This window comes from Orbicella faveolata, unplaced genomic scaffold (genome assembly GCF_042242905.1).
Source record: "Orbicella faveolata isolate gen_17 unplaced genomic scaffold, um_ofav_v1 contig_24, whole genome shotgun sequence".
Lineage (NCBI taxonomy): Eukaryota > Metazoa > Cnidaria > Anthozoa > Scleractinia > Merulinidae > Orbicella > Orbicella faveolata.
The window spans coordinates 29,081,428-29,097,347 of NW_028301552.1; the positions used below are offsets into that span (position 1 = coordinate 29,081,428).

Consider the following 15,920-nt stretch of genomic DNA (forward strand, 5'->3'; position numbering starts at 1 on the left):
CGCAATCATCACACCACTCCCCTTCCCCTCCGAGCAGCATTTGTTCCGCATTTGGCAGGGTTGTCGATCCCCATCATAAGCATATTTTCTCAGTTTTAGGAGTTTTGAATGTTTCATGAATATAATATTGTTCAACGTTTGCTCCATATATAGGCAAACAAAGCCGTTTTTGTCACTCTAGCTAATTTGCGATTAGTTGGTTATTTGTCGAGTAGGCCAATTTTCCCCCTGTTAAAGTTTTCTATGGTGCCTGTTTTAGATGCTAGGAAAAACATTTTTTTTTTCCTATCAGAAAAACTCTTCATTCTAATGCAAAACATTTTCATTGTTCCTTCAATCCAGAAGTGTTTTTAAGCTAATCAATGAATGATTGCATTCCATTTTCTGCGGTTTTATCTAAAGTTGTTTTACTTAAAGAAACAGGACTAGTTTGCGCGGTGATCATGCATAAGTTGGTCAAGTTTAGTGTGATTGATTGTAGAGCAAACTTCTCTTATATAAGAATTATTTCCTTCATTCGTGTAGAAGACAGGACGTGCGGCGGTAACCTTAAATTCCGTTATGAACGAAAAATGGACCATTATGATTAAGGTTAAACATAACCCATATAATATATAGATTTAGCCAAACCTAAAAGCGGATTTGACCGGGTTGTTCAAAGCCCGATTGAGCTAACCCAGGATAAGCGAGAATTTCGATTTGAGTTTTGTAACTTTGAGGTGAGTTTTTCTGTTGATAGCGGAGATCCTGCTCGCCGAAGGCGCGCGAGCGGAGCCCCACACCTTAGAAAATTTGGAGCCGTTTTTCAGGAAATCAAGAATAATCAAGGTCGTCGTAAGTGTTGACGGTACCTTGATCTTCTCTTGTTCCAAACAACAACAAAAATAAGTTTACCACGCACTAAAATAGTGTTTTCCGCTGACCGCATGTGATGCAAATTTGTAGATAGATAAATGTCAGTTAATACATGTAACTATAAAAGTGAATCCTAGAGCCAAAACTTAGTGTCAGTTAAGGGCTGCGTGAGCTCACCTGTAACTTTTGCATGTATTACACGTATAAAAACGTATACAAATAAAATCAGTTTGAGTTTATTGTGACAGAGCCTAATTAGTTAACATTTTCTTGGAATAAAGTGACTTTATGACCTTTGTCACGAACTCAGCTTCGGTTTCAAAGGTGACCACTTCTGCATTTTTTAATAAATAGAAAACTTTGAAAATTTCATTATTATCTATGTAAGGGGCCTGCATGGAATTCAACTGATAGCTGAGAGTTCAACAAAAACTTGAGCTTAGAAATGACACGTTTTAAGTCGTATTTAGAAAATGGGCCGAAATTTTTTACTGAAGATTCTACCAAGCTATCCAAACCCTCTACATAAAAGCAGGACATTACATGGCCGCTTCCGGCTTAGTTATGCGAATTTCCTCTTCGCTTAGGTCACTATTTAAAACACTATCAGCGAGAATTTTTTTCCCATCTTCAAGATGTCATGTATATTCTCTTTTTGTCTAACGCAAACATATTGTTTAATTTGAATGAAAATGATTATCTAACCAAAACTCATTTCCATATTAAAGGTTTTGCCCCAGGCCTTATTTGGTTAATGAAGGCAAAGAGAAAAACTGAAATTACCTACCAATTGTGATTTAAATGTCATTCGCGGATTGGTTGATTGACGTGACGATCGATTCGTTCTTTGGGCGTTTTGAGTCTGTACCTTATACATCAGCAATGGTGCATAAATACTATATATTCAATCGAAGAACATATTTCGCGTTGCCACGCTATTTCTGTTAAACAGAAATGTTTTATTTTCTATTTACAGTTTTTCTGCTCCGTTTTCCATGTGTTACAGGCCAGCGCAATCAACTTTTGGTCCAAGGTGATCGTGGTTTGAAACGATCTAGTTTTCAACACGGGGTGTCGTACGCAAATTTTGTAGCACACAAGTTTCAGCATCTTCAAGGATCCCCTTTAAACTCTTCTTCTGAGGTAGTCCGGGCTACAGAGTGCACTTTCGCCTGTGTTGCTAATGTGCCCTGTGTTTCGTTCAACGTTGCTTCGTCGCTGCGAGCTGCTAAGTGAAGACAAGTTTAGAAGTCCAGACACTGAGCGATTCGCAACAGTTTCACAATTAAAGTATAAAGGTAACTGACAATTTGAAATCCAGTTGAATATCACGTTTAGCCACCATTGCGACGAGATATTTTGTAAGCACTGATATGCATTACAGCCGATTTCAGTGCAGTGTATAGACCCGGGTTTTTGAAACATGATTCGCCCGTGCATGATTCGCCCGTCATGAGTCGACCGCGAGGCTACCACAGCTCTGCTAATTTCGTAAATGATGAGATATAAAGTTAAAAGACTTTTTTCGGCAAAATTTAAAGTGCATATGACATGAAAAATAACTTCTGCTCATTTGAAAGGCCTCTCAAAATACAGAAGATTGGCGTTTTTCTTTTAGAAATATATGTTTTCGTTTTAGAGATATTGACATTTTTCTATTATAAAAATTAGATCAGGGATGACGTCATATTGTTTGCAACTAAAAAGTGGTGAAATACTGAATAAACGATATCTCTGGAAAATTTGAAGCAGCGTTCTCGAAACTTGGCACCCCAAATGTGCATCACAAAAGAAACAAAATTTCAAATAAGCGGAAATTATTTTTCATGTCATATACACTTTAAGGTAAAAACCTTGGCAGCATTCATTTAAGATAAGTCACGATTTTCAGCTTTTAGCGGCAAAAACAGATCGACGTGGTTTAAGTGGCGCATCACGTCTCTTGTTAAACAGGTAAACCTCAAAACAGTTTAATACCGATTAGATTCAGCGCTATTTTCACTGAATTCATCACAGGAGACGAAAATGAATACTAACACAAGTGAGATGACAAAAATTGTCGCTTGCAATAATTTATTTTCAAGTCATCATCAATCGCTGATGAGTGCAATATTACATTTCTTGACAGGAAAGCGTGACACGTTCTCGACTCGTTGTGTTGGAACTTGAAAGAAGAGAAAATTGAACAATTCAGATACGGGGTAAAATACCTAATTGTGCATACGCTTTTTGGACATTGTAGTGTCATTTGCTGTCGTATTTTGACGAGATGTAGTTGAAGTTGAAGCACAATGATCACAGAAAAATGCGAATGACAAAATGAAACTGTCATGTCACTGTCGAGCCGCCGAAGTGATGCAAATTTAATCTACGGTTGGCAATAACTAAAATTTATGATGCTAAAAATTCAAAAAGGATATATATTGAAGAAAAATATCATTTGCCATCGAAAAAATCCCAGCAGAATGCATTTCTCTGGTCGAATGTTGCCATTTTAAACACCCTTTTTGTGCCAGTCGCAGGCTAACTTTGTTATGGCCGTACTGTTTTACCATTCTTCTGGCGTAGACGGTGTTCCAAAATTGCAGCGGCGCTGCTAACACACCATCGTCTCCTATTGGGCCTGTTAATGACAGAATGCGAGCTTCAGCGAGCTTTTGTTCACAAAATATATTTCGTCGGCTATGACATCGGCAACCCGGGGGAGGTACTTTGGGATTTTCTGGGTGGGGATCTGCCGCTGGGACCCTGGAACCCTTAGCCTATACCAGAGCTAGTTGAGCTGAATTCTGCTACCCTATACTAGAGTAAACTCCCCAACTCCCCCCATCTATCGACAATGTTGAGGCTGATTTGCGTAAATTTAAACGTGCCGATTTGTTTTTTTTTATATATATATTTTTGAGTGGCAATTCCTGGTTTCCTTTGTTTAGATAAAATCTTCAACCAACGAGCCAGTTTTGTGAAAAATTATACCCTATTCTAGTCCCAAACGCTCTGATTTATATACCCTATCCTAGAGTAAACTGCTTGAAAACCATACCCTTCACAGCGGCACATACCTATATAGCCCATATATGGCAGTGCCCCCCCCCGCCCCCCCGGATCGGCAATCGCAAGAAACACTAATTCTGCCGCCGAACCTCAAATTACCCCTTTCCAAACGCTTAAGGTTCTTCTCCTGGTAGAAAACAATTCGTAAGGACGCCTTTTGCTTTGACGTCCTTCATTTTACATAAAGCAGGCTCTGCCTCCCGCTTATTATGGAAGAGTTTTGCTGTCCGTTTCTACCATCTCGTATTTATCCTCCATTTTCCACACCACGTGCAGGTGCTCCTTGTCAGAGTCATGTTATTATGGTCGAATCACGACGGGCGAATCATGCACGGGCGAATCATGATTCAAAAACCCGGGTCTATACACTGTATTGAAATTGGCTGCAAGATGGATGTTCTCTTTGTAAAGAAAAGGGATGAATAAAATAATTCATTTTAGAGTCTATTTTACAAGGGTCATTTGTATAAGACAATTCTCGAAGAGCTTTCTTGAAGAGCTAATAATTTTTTTTATACTTTATATCATTTTATAGTTTGTATAGAGCAAATAAAACAACACCCTTGTTTAATTTGGCGTACCAAGAACTAAAATGTAATAAGTTCCGCCGCCTGTTCATGGTGTGATGTTCAGAAGACGAATTAAATGTAAGTTTTTTGTTATCATTACGAAGTAAACAGCGTTTTTGAAACCCAGCATAACAAAGAAGATCTTGCTCTGCTATCGAAAGAAAAAGTGAAATTATTATGGCAAAAATTTCTACTTTGAGAAAAGTGTGATCCACGAACCTACACTTCAGAACCTTAAGTTACACGTTCGGTTCTTACTTAAATTTCTAACAGAATTTATTAATAATTCATTGGCTGGTAATTGGTATGGTAATTGGCTGTTGGAGACTTTTTTAAGTCAAATATTTATACATTCTCTGATTTTCTCGTACATACTTGTTACAACAATGCCAGAAATTTTCATGCTTAGTTTTTGTTTACTGTAGACACCTTGCTCAAGGGACCCCTGCAAAAATAATGGCAGCTGCAACCCAAATTAAGAAGAGGATCAATACCACTGTGTTTGTGTGCCTTGTTATACGGGTTTCCATTGCACCAGAGGTGAATAAAACTACTATCATGTTGCTGTTTAATGATCGATTTTCTTAAATTCAAGCAAGGACGTGAGATTTTCACTATAAAAAAGCACTAAAGACTGTGTTTGTTGTCTTTGTGTTGTTGTCTTAATTAATTATTTAGCTCAGTCCTAACGATAATTAGAAAGCGTCATTAAAGAAAGTGTAGTATTAATTTGCTTTCGAAATTCATGAGTGGTTCACGAGATAAAGAAGTTTGGTAACATAAATTTCAATTTAAGGTTACCGTGTACCTTTAAGTTTGCCTCCAGCCCAAAGGATTTAGCGCCTCGCGATTACTGCACAGATACCCTTAGTCCAGTATCAAATGATAAATTTGGCTATTCTAAAGGTTTGAAAGGTTAAAATCATCTTTTTTAAAATTTCTCCTCGAGGTGAGAGACCCAAACGTTTAAGAAAGTGTTTTGGGGTTTTCATTTGTTCGATTCCATTCAACAGCTGCAGAACATTTTAAAAAATAATTTAAAAAGCTACATACATGTTGGCCGTACAGAAATGAGCGTCAACAAAACAAATTTTAGAATTGACAAATTCTCCATGGCGCTTACCTTTTTTTGGAGACTGGACTGAAATCGGACAGATCACCATTGAGTTGTAACTCTTCAAGGTGTCCCCATCCAGCGAAAATAAAGTTTTGCGACAACACAAATTGGCTCGGTCAATCAACAAACAACTCTCACTTCCGTTAGAAAGACGGTGACCATTTTTTCGGTGCTCGTTTTGTATTGTATTTTTTTTCATAGTTCATAGTATTTTTATTGATGAAAACAAAAACTGACAATGTTTCACTCTGAAGGTGCATGGAAACCTGAATGCCAATTACACCTGCCTTCATGGAAAACAATTCGTATTTTCGACAGCAAACATGCTTACCACTGTTTCTTAGTTTGCTTGAGGAACTACTGGTATAAATTCATAGACAACTCAACAACTGCTTTAATGGTGGAGTACATGGAAGAATGAGACATGTTGGACATCTTCACCAGGGGTCTGAGCCTTTTTGACGAGGACCTTACATGCTTTTACAGCAGCTTCGACTCTTCCATTGAATGATGAGGCGAACTTGTTACGTTCTAAAACTTTGTACAAAGACGATGAATCCAGCACAGGCAAACTGACGGCGCATTATGATATTCGACAGTTTTGGGAATCCTATGGCGCCCAAATTGAGACTTTAGGGCTTGAATTATAGCCTGCGAGCGTGTACAATGCATTTGGCTAGCTCACTTTCTAGGAATCACTAAAGTAATCAACAGTGATGAGGAACTATTGGTTGTGGAGTTGAAATAGGTCCACTGCAACATTGCTCAATGCATGGTCTGTCTTGGGCAATGTTAGGTAGCATAGGCTCTTGACCTTGGTCTAGTTGGTGAGCACAGCAGATGGCACTCTTGCTTACATAATCCTTGACGTTTTCATTTGGCCAGGACACGTTATTACTCAGTGGCTTTGCGTAGGCAGCCTTGAATACCCACGTTTGAATACGTTTTATGATATCAAGGATTTGAGAGGTCGGAACCAGTACGTGGTTACTCTTGAACAATAATAATAATAAGCCGAATGATGATTTCATCACGCCAATGTACGTGTGCAAGCTAGGAAGTAATTCTAATTTCAGCTGGGACCGCTGTTCCGACTGACCTCGGTTGACTACCACTACCAGTAGACTACCACTACCAGTAGACTACCACTACCAGTGGCGGCTTTAATGGATTTCTTGGCGTTGTGACCAGACAAACAGTTCCTCTGTTTCTTCAACAATTTGAATTCTTTGTTGCCCTTCAATGTATGCTCGGTAAAGTGCTTTTAGCAATGGGCATTTTGGCACCATGCTTTTAGGATAAGTCCAGATGATAACAGTGCAATCTCAATAGCATTCGACGGGGGCACCGAAAACAGGGGTGTGGCGAAACTTTGTACATAAACATCTCTTCCGTAGATGGGTTTGTCAAAATTAGAATTAAATGGAAAATAAATAAATAAGTAATAAATAAAGTTCCTTCTCTATTTGGGTATAGTTTTGTTTGGTTTCTGTTTTAAGCTTTCATGGTACTTTTCTGCCCTTGAATCTGTTTAGCTTGAATATAATTTATGATCATTCTAGATCTTTTATGTTTGTTGCTTTTAGGGTGCGGAGGTCCCCTGGGAATGGAGAACCGTCAAATAACAGCAGTACAGATTTCAGCTTCATCTCAATATGATGGGAGTCATGCTCTAACCCTCGGAAGACTGCATTTTAAGGGTGGCAACGGAGTATGGGCTGCAGCTACGAATGATCTCAATCAGTGGTTTCAAATCGATCTTCGTGTTGAGGCAAATGTCACTTTTGTGGCAACCCGAGGGAGGCACGGGGACCCCAACCAATGGCTGACCCAGTACAAGTTACAATACAGCAAAGATGGACTTTCGTTTCAGGTTTATAAGGAGACTAGACAAAGTTCAGACAAGGTGAGAACAGTTTTTGCAGAACATAGTCGCTTGATTTTGATTATATGACCAAGCTAAGCAAATCATCAAATACCGTCAGGAACCTGGGTAAGAGGAGGGAATTGTGGTGGTGTTCAGAAAAAAATCCAGAAATACCCCTGTAAAGACATTAGAAAATGACACTGTCTACGGCGAAAGACCCTGAAAATGATACTCTGTTCACGATTCGTCCCTGTTAGGCCAATTAGCCAGGTGTCAGACAAACCAACAAAATTTATTGTGTCTTGCAACATCACAATTAATAACTCACATACCTCATCTCCAGAAAAATCTGAATGAGTGATTTCAACTCCATCTTTGAATTGAGACAAATTTCACTCTTGCGGCAACCGGGAATCCATGCGAATCATATAATGGCATTTTCAGCCTAAATTTTTGAAAAAAAAGCAGACAAAACAATGAAACAAGGAAATTGTGAAAGGAATTGGCGTGGGAAAAAAGTTTATTTCACGTGAATTATTATCATTCTAAAACACGATGTATGTTATCACTTTTCTTGAAACCCTTTTTCTTTGCACTTAAAACCAAGTCACCCTTATAATATTTCACGAAAAACTACTCCTTGTGTATTGGACCACTATCTTTGAAATTTGAACCAATCAGCATTGAGCAACGGTAGGTTGAAAATAATTTCAAAATGGAAAAGTGCATCTTTTCATCAGCCACAATGTAGCCGGATTCCTCTGGATTAGAAACCTTTGGATCCCTCTTTAAACAATCAAACTAAAAAGTGGACTTTGAAGTGATCGTTCTTCTTTCGAAAGCCACTCGAAACCAGAAGTATAGCTGAAGCCTAGTTTGTGATTGACAGCTGTTTTCTCGTTAGCCAATCAAATCATTTGAATATTTCTAAAAAGGATTCTGACTGGCTTATTTTAAAGTGCTCTATCAGAGAACAGTCAGATGCACGCTTACGTCAACTTTACTCGTTTGGAAAACAATGTTTGGTTTGAAAATTTAGCCGAATTTGACGTTTGCAAGGCTCAAAATAACGGTCAATGCATAATTAGTATGTATTTATGTTTACATTAATTATCAATAGGTTTTTGTTGGAAACAGTGATCAAGACACTGTGGTAAAACATCCTTTGATTCCTCCAATCGGAGCGCGATACATCAGACTGATACCCACAGCATGGAACAGGCAAATCGCCATGAGGATGGAACTCTACGGATGTTTTGGTAATTATAACCCTCGCTTGAATCTCCAACAATTTAATGACTAATTCCTAAACTTCTGTACCCACCCCAGGATGACAGTTCCAAAATGCATATGCCAGGCTCAATTAATCGTATAGTGAAGATGAAATTCGTCTGAGCTCAGTTAAGTTTCAACTGTGGCCACCATATTCGAATCTGCTGTAAATCTCACCCTCGGAGGCTCCTTCGTAATTCGGAGGTACAAATTAACATTGAGTATATAACATGGTGTTGGCTGTGCAACAGAACACAGTGAGAGGCGCGGTGGCGTCCTGGTCAGCGCGGTGGACTCTGGATCGAGCACTCCAGGTTCGAGCCTCAGCGGGGCTCATTACTACTATTCAGATTGCACTACTGTTGAATCTATTTTTTATGCTATAACTTGGGTAAAACCATTCTATATTACTACCATTTACCATATATTTTTCTATTTAGAATGTCAGGCTCCTTTGGGAATGGAAACTTTAAGATAACGCCCGCACAGATATCAGCGTCCTCTCAATATAGTGATCATGCCCCATAGTACGGAAGACTACACTACATAGATAATTCTGGTGCATGGGCAACAGGAGTAGATGATCTGAACCAGTGGATTCAAATCGATTTTGGAATGGAGACAACTGTCAGTTATGTGGCAACTCAAGGAAGATGTAATATCGAGCAGTGGGTGACCCAATACAAGTTACAGTACAGCAACAATGGAAATTCATTTCAGGCTTTTAAACAGCAAGGAGAGAACTCAGATAAGGTTTGAAGATATATATACTTTAAAGACGAAAACAAGCGCAGAAAATCAGCTGGTCTGAGACAGTGTATCAGCCAGATATACGGGCTTGAAACATTACATAAAGATTTACTTGGTTAAACAGGAAAGAACCATCGCTAGCACTTTCCCAAGTTTTTTATTATTATTATTATTATTATTATCATTATTATCATTATTATTATTATTATCATTATTATTATTTATAGTATTTTTTCACCTTTGGGAAAAAAAAGCAGTATAGTGGACGGGGGGGGGGGTGGTACAGGCACTTGGAACAGATTTAATGATTCATGAATTACTTTATACCAAATTCCAAAGTAACAGTAGCAGTTACAGTAGCAGTAGCAGTAACAGTAGCAGTAGCAGTAGCAGTAGCAGTAACAGTAGCAGTAGCAGTAGCAGTAGCAGTAGCAGTAGCAGTAGCAGTAGCAGTAGCAGTAGCAGTAGCAGTAGCAGTAGCAGTAGCAGTAGCAGTAACGATAGCTTTAAGATCCTTAATGAAACATTTAAGTACATTTTAAGCTTGAATTTAAGTATTTAACCCAGAATTTTCAATAAACTGAAATATATGTTAGGGTAGGCTCGAACGCCTCTGGCAATCTTCCCAAATACCACGTTTGAAATAGGAAGCGAAATCTTTTCCCAAGTTGAAAGCATAACGCAACCCACTTGTATACTCGTGTTTCTGCAGGTGTTTATTAGAAACTACGATACCGACACCGTGGTAAAACATCGCTTAACTCCACCAATCAAAGCGCGATATGTTAGACTGACGCCTACAGCATGGAAGGAACACATCTCCATGAGGATGGAAGTCTACGGTTGTCTTGGTAACTGACCCTTTAATTCAACCCTAAACTCAACAATGTCTAATTTTTACTTGATTGTACCTTAACTCTAAGAGTAAAGGCTTAAGATTGTTACAGCTGTGTGTACGAGATACGGGAGACTGGTCACGAATAGTCTTAAATTAACTTGCAGATCAACAAAGACCTCGTTAAATTTCATGAAACGATTAGAACAAGAAACGTTTAATCTTTTTTCGTTTAACCTCTACATAAGACTAACTGCAATAATCCCTTTCTAGCCTCCTCAGTGAAGGAGGCTAGAATTTTGCTACGATCTTAATCTTTATTTTGTGAGCTGCAAATCAAGATAATTTTGGATATTTTGTCACCTGTAGAATGCAAAGCTAGAACGGTTATTTGTCACCTTGCCGAGCGCGGTCGCAGAGCTACAAAGATTTTATAGTGTTGCGCGAACTTCCAAGCACCAAATGCGGAAAAATATGATGTAGATACGAAAAATGGAGAATTATCCAAGAAATGAACCTATCGTAGATGCATTAAAAGAAAATCTGAGGACAATAGTGATCCAGGTCAGCCAATCAAGGTTTCGATAAGTATTATTAGTCGAAGCCGAAGGCTGAGGCTAACAGCACTTACCCTACCTCGTTCCCTCCCTAGGGAGGATTTGATTATTTCGGATTATTCAGAAACGACTCATCCCCTAATTGTTTACTTTATGCCGGATGTTTTTTTATTATTATTATTTCGTAGACAAAATGCAAGCTCTTGGCATGGAAAGCGGCGCTATTGCAGACTCGCAAATAACGGCATCTTCAGAATATAATGCCTACCACAGCCCCAAGCGAGCGAGATTGTATACTAAAGAGACTGATGCTTATTCGAGTGGCGCCTGGTTAAGTTTGACGAGCGATTTGAACCAATGGCTTCAAGTTGATCTTGGTAAAATCACGCCTGTGACACACGTGGCTACACAGGGAAGGAATAAGTGGTCTCCCGCACAGATGGTGACGAAGTAAAAGTTGCAGTTCAGCGACGATGGAGCATCATTCTTGTTTTACAAGAGACAAGGAGAATCTTCGGACGCGGTAAACAGAAATATTTTCACAAGACAATCTTTCAAGTTAAATATGTTATTTGCCGGCTGTGAGGTCCGCATGGCAAAAAAAAAAAAAAAAACTGTGAACGTACCTCGGTCACAGTTTTTCACTATACAGACCCACTTCTCTCTCCCTCTGAAATCACTTGTCTTCAAACTCACAAAGGCTTTACCTTGATCGTGGGCAAATATAGGAAAATCCGGACCGCGCTACGAAACATTGTAGCGATCGTTACCGTGCCTCCTTGGAAGAAAATGAATCATTTTATTTCTTTATTGTAAGACGAATAATTCGTGTCAGACTTAAAAGTACCTCAAGATAGGTCAAGATAAGACGCACGAATTTCCTCCCAGACATTTGTTACAATCTTCACGAGAAATTTCTCTATTTATTTGATGGCATCATTAGCCACATTGACTCAAAGACAGTCAACAAAAGCAACAATAAATTTTTATTTTGCCAAGAAGAAGCAACTCTGATAAGCTGTAACAGTTTCAATCAGGCGCGGCGTATATAATAAAGAATGGTAGTAACTAACTTAACTGTTCAACGAATATTTCGAATTTTGTACATACAGAGCGAATAAAACATACCTTGCAAAATAAGTGAACTAAAACAAACTTCACACAGAAATCTCTTTTTGTTTCCTAACCGCTATATATATCCTTGGGTGTTCGAAGGCAATACCTACCACGACACCGTTGTCTATCACCATTTAAATCCACCAATCACGGCACGTTTCTTACGGATAAAGCCAACTGCATGGCAAATTCATATCGCTATGAGAATGGAACTCTACACTCATACAGGTACTTTACTGAATTACCCAGCTTCTTAATTCATCTACTTTTAATTTATTGTCAGGATGATTTCTTAACTCTCTTGCCAAAAAGATGTGTAAAACATTCCGCGTTTGACATGACATGTCAAAAAGAAAATGTTTCACACATCTATTTGCAATGGACGTTAAGGAATCATGGTTCTTCATGGTGCATCAAAATGATAAAACGTACGTGCTAACGATTAAGCAACGAATTCGAATTGACTCGTTTTGCTTTTGACACATGTGAGTCATTTGAAGCCGCTTCATTTGACCTGAAATGTTTTCCGGAACTTGTCAGACACACAGACGTGAGATATAATAATTCCTGCTTGGACCACAAATCGAAAGGGAAAAACTCCTTTCATAACCATTAGTTATTCCCTCGAAGTTTGTTAATAAAAGGTATTCATGATGTATAAAAGTTTACACCTTGTCCCCTGTCATTTAGGAATGCCATTTTAAGAACGAGAAAGACATAGTTAAGGTAAATATTGGCTAGAACGAAAATAGCTAGCCCAGACCTTCAAGCATTTGTAACTGTTATTAAGACAAAATGTTATTTTTATTTATTTATTTTTTCACAGATTCATAGACTCTTGCAATTTAGAAGGGCACGATATTTAAACAGGTGTGTTAGAGGGTCTGGTTGGGATTACAACTGACAACGGACGACACCGACAAATGCCAAAAAAATAAGATACTAATAATAACTGACAAAAAGCTTAAGCCATTGTTATTCGTTTGAAATTCATCGAATTTTTTTTTTTTTTCGGTTGAGATATTATCACTTGATCCTGTTGTGTTGAATATTCATGCTATTTAGCTTGGTTTTATACTGAAACCATCACTGAGTTTCCTATTAAATCTCTAAATACGAATCATTTTCAATTTGACACTCATACTACCTGTTACATGATCCTAAATTGAAGGCCACGTGGCCACAGCGAGAATCGAAATGTCTGCTGGTATAAAGCGATCGATTTGTAGTGAATGAACTTCCAGTTGGAACAATACGACTCGGAGCGAAACGGCTTTGTAGCGAAAGGACCGTTGGATCCTTGAAGTGATAATGACACTCCCTTACTGAGCTTGGGCTACCTAGTTTTGGAAAAGCTAAAATCATCGCAGGAGCTACAGATGTACAGTGGCAACTAGAGTTACCAGGCGAAGTAGGCAGTGAACTAAACGGTTATCGAATATCACATTCTCCCTAGCATTCAATAATAAATTGTAAGTAAACCTGTAAGTAAACCTTACAGAGTGCAACCAATTTTTAAGTGCGTGCCAGAAACATATGGACTATATTAACTTATTCTGCGGAAAGTAAATTGCTATCGATTCGTTACGACATGTTAGTAGGTCGTGTCCAGATCCGGAAGGAGAGTACGTGTTCGTTTTCGCCTGGATTTGCCATGTACATTCGTAGATATTATTAATGGGTATATTAGAATTTGGGCATGAATTTTCATTAGCAGTTGCTTGTAAGAAATAGGCCATATCCGAGTCAAAACGACGTGCAAAACCTTTCATATGAAAATGAGTTTGATATGCATGAAAAGGAACATGTTGGCAGAACACATTTCGATGTGAATGGTTTCGCAGGAATGCTCGTTTTGACTCAGAGGCAAAAGGCAACTTGGAATTGGCCTATTGAGATACGATGCTTGCTTTGTGTAAGGACCAAGGTAGAAAGGAAAGAATTTTAGGAAAATAAGGGTCTTGATAATTGACAGATACTTAACTGACAACTGACAAATGGCCCAAAATTCAAATGAAAATTCACAAATCGGACAAACTTTTATTGAGAACCGACATCCCCCCCCCTACCATCTAGACCCTCCTGATGTCTGCAGCAAACTCTGTTCCTGATGTCTACAGAAGAATAAAGTTATTCACTTTCTCGTTTTTGATATTTTGTTAGTATTTGTTTCACAATGACCCTGAAACCCCATTAGAGGAATGGTCAATTATGATCTGTATTTATTTCATTTATATATGTGTTATGTAAGACCTCAATTGTAATGGTCCACTGCTCGTAGTTCTGTTTTTGGTAGAACATTGCTGGTAAGTAATTTTCCGGACTGTCCTTTCAAGTGAGTCGTAATGTTATTTAAGTCTTAGGGAGGTGCGCCTACTGCCCTACCTAGTATATCAAACGGAGAAATTAACAAATTGACGTCAGTTTTTTATGCGGCTGTCCTCTCATTGATGATAAATTGCGTCACAACATTGTCAAAGTGGCTGTGGAACCACGAGCCGCAGGCTAACGTCAATTCTAACGTCAATTCGTTTTTTACAATAACAAGACCCCAAAATAGTCAAATGTCGGGAATAAATGCGGGCGAAAAGACGCCGTAAACTTGCCATAAACAAAGATATAACTGAATTTTATTCAAAATGACGCGAACATTGTCAATAGCTTTTCTCGCTTATTGATTGGCTACTTAAAAAAGTCCATAGAATCTCATTGGTTAAAAAGTTGACAGCTTGACAGCTGAAAGTTGGACTGGAAAGCTATCATAAATTAAAATTTATCTGTCGGTGCTCTTATTGATGAAAAAAATGAGCCAATCAGCGCGCGAGAAATTAGACAGTTATTGCAAAATAGATTTACCGCATTGTTTTATAGCTCGGCAGCTATTGCGCTATTCCATCATGATTTGTGACTTCGACACATTCCAATAATTAAGTTTTAATTTGCAGGCTTGTTAACAATAAGATTTTGCAATGTACTTTTGATTTCATATGTGTTACGTTATACACGGACTAGCAATGTTGTTTGAGAGTAATTAACGACCATTAAGATGCCATTTGAGGACCTATCACTTAACAATGACATTTTCTAATGTCCTTTTGATTTTATACGTTACGCATCAACTAACTATCAATTAATTATTAAGACTTCAGTTAACCGTAAATGAAAACAATTAACGGTTAGCCGTAAAAGGGCCAAAGATTTTTAAACCGTTAGGCCTAAAAATGCTTAAAAGTTTTAACCGTTAGCGGCAAAAGCCGCTACTAAACTGAGACCTTCTGCGTACGCTTGAAGAAATTGATTCTAATATAAGAAACGTTTACTCTATAAGCAGTCGCATTAAACTTGATTCTAATATAAGAAACGTTTACTCTATAAACAGTCGCATTAAACTTGATTCTAATATAAGAAACGTTTACTCTATAAGCAGTCGCACTAAACTTGAGTAGCTTAAATCATCATGCTGACACACTGTTTCTGTTTTTGAAGTAAAACAACTGCAGGTACAACTGCAAAATCTTCTAATTCCATCATCCATTGGTGAGCTTACAAAACACTTCTGGCTTGATGGCAGCAACAATGAAAATGTTTTGCATTAGAATGCTTGCGCTTTGAATCACGGAACCATAACTTTGTAGAAACGTTCTCATAGTTGTCAAAGGCCAATTCCCTCTATGAGATGTGCCTGCAGGGAATCATGGTAGCCGTATTAATCATCTTGAACTGGATATCTGTTTCGAGGAAGACTGAACTACTATGATTATATACCTCGCTCGCAAGCGCATCTCATGGAGAGAAAAGACCTCTTTAGCTTAGGTGGTTTGTTTTCCCGTTCAGATCACGTGATATTCTCTAGAGAATTATTGTTTTATCTATTTAAAAATGATTCATTCATACACAGCCGACTTGAAAATTTGGAAAACAAGAATTC

General features: G+C 38.3%; 1 pseudogene; it reads left to right on the forward strand.

Annotated features, from left to right (window-relative positions):
* The first annotated feature begins 1,809 nt into the window (after positions 1-1,809).
* On the forward strand, positions 1,810-12,826 carry LOC110065776 (lactadherin-like; annotated as a pseudogene).
* The last annotated feature ends 3,094 nt before the right edge of the window (positions 12,827-15,920 follow it).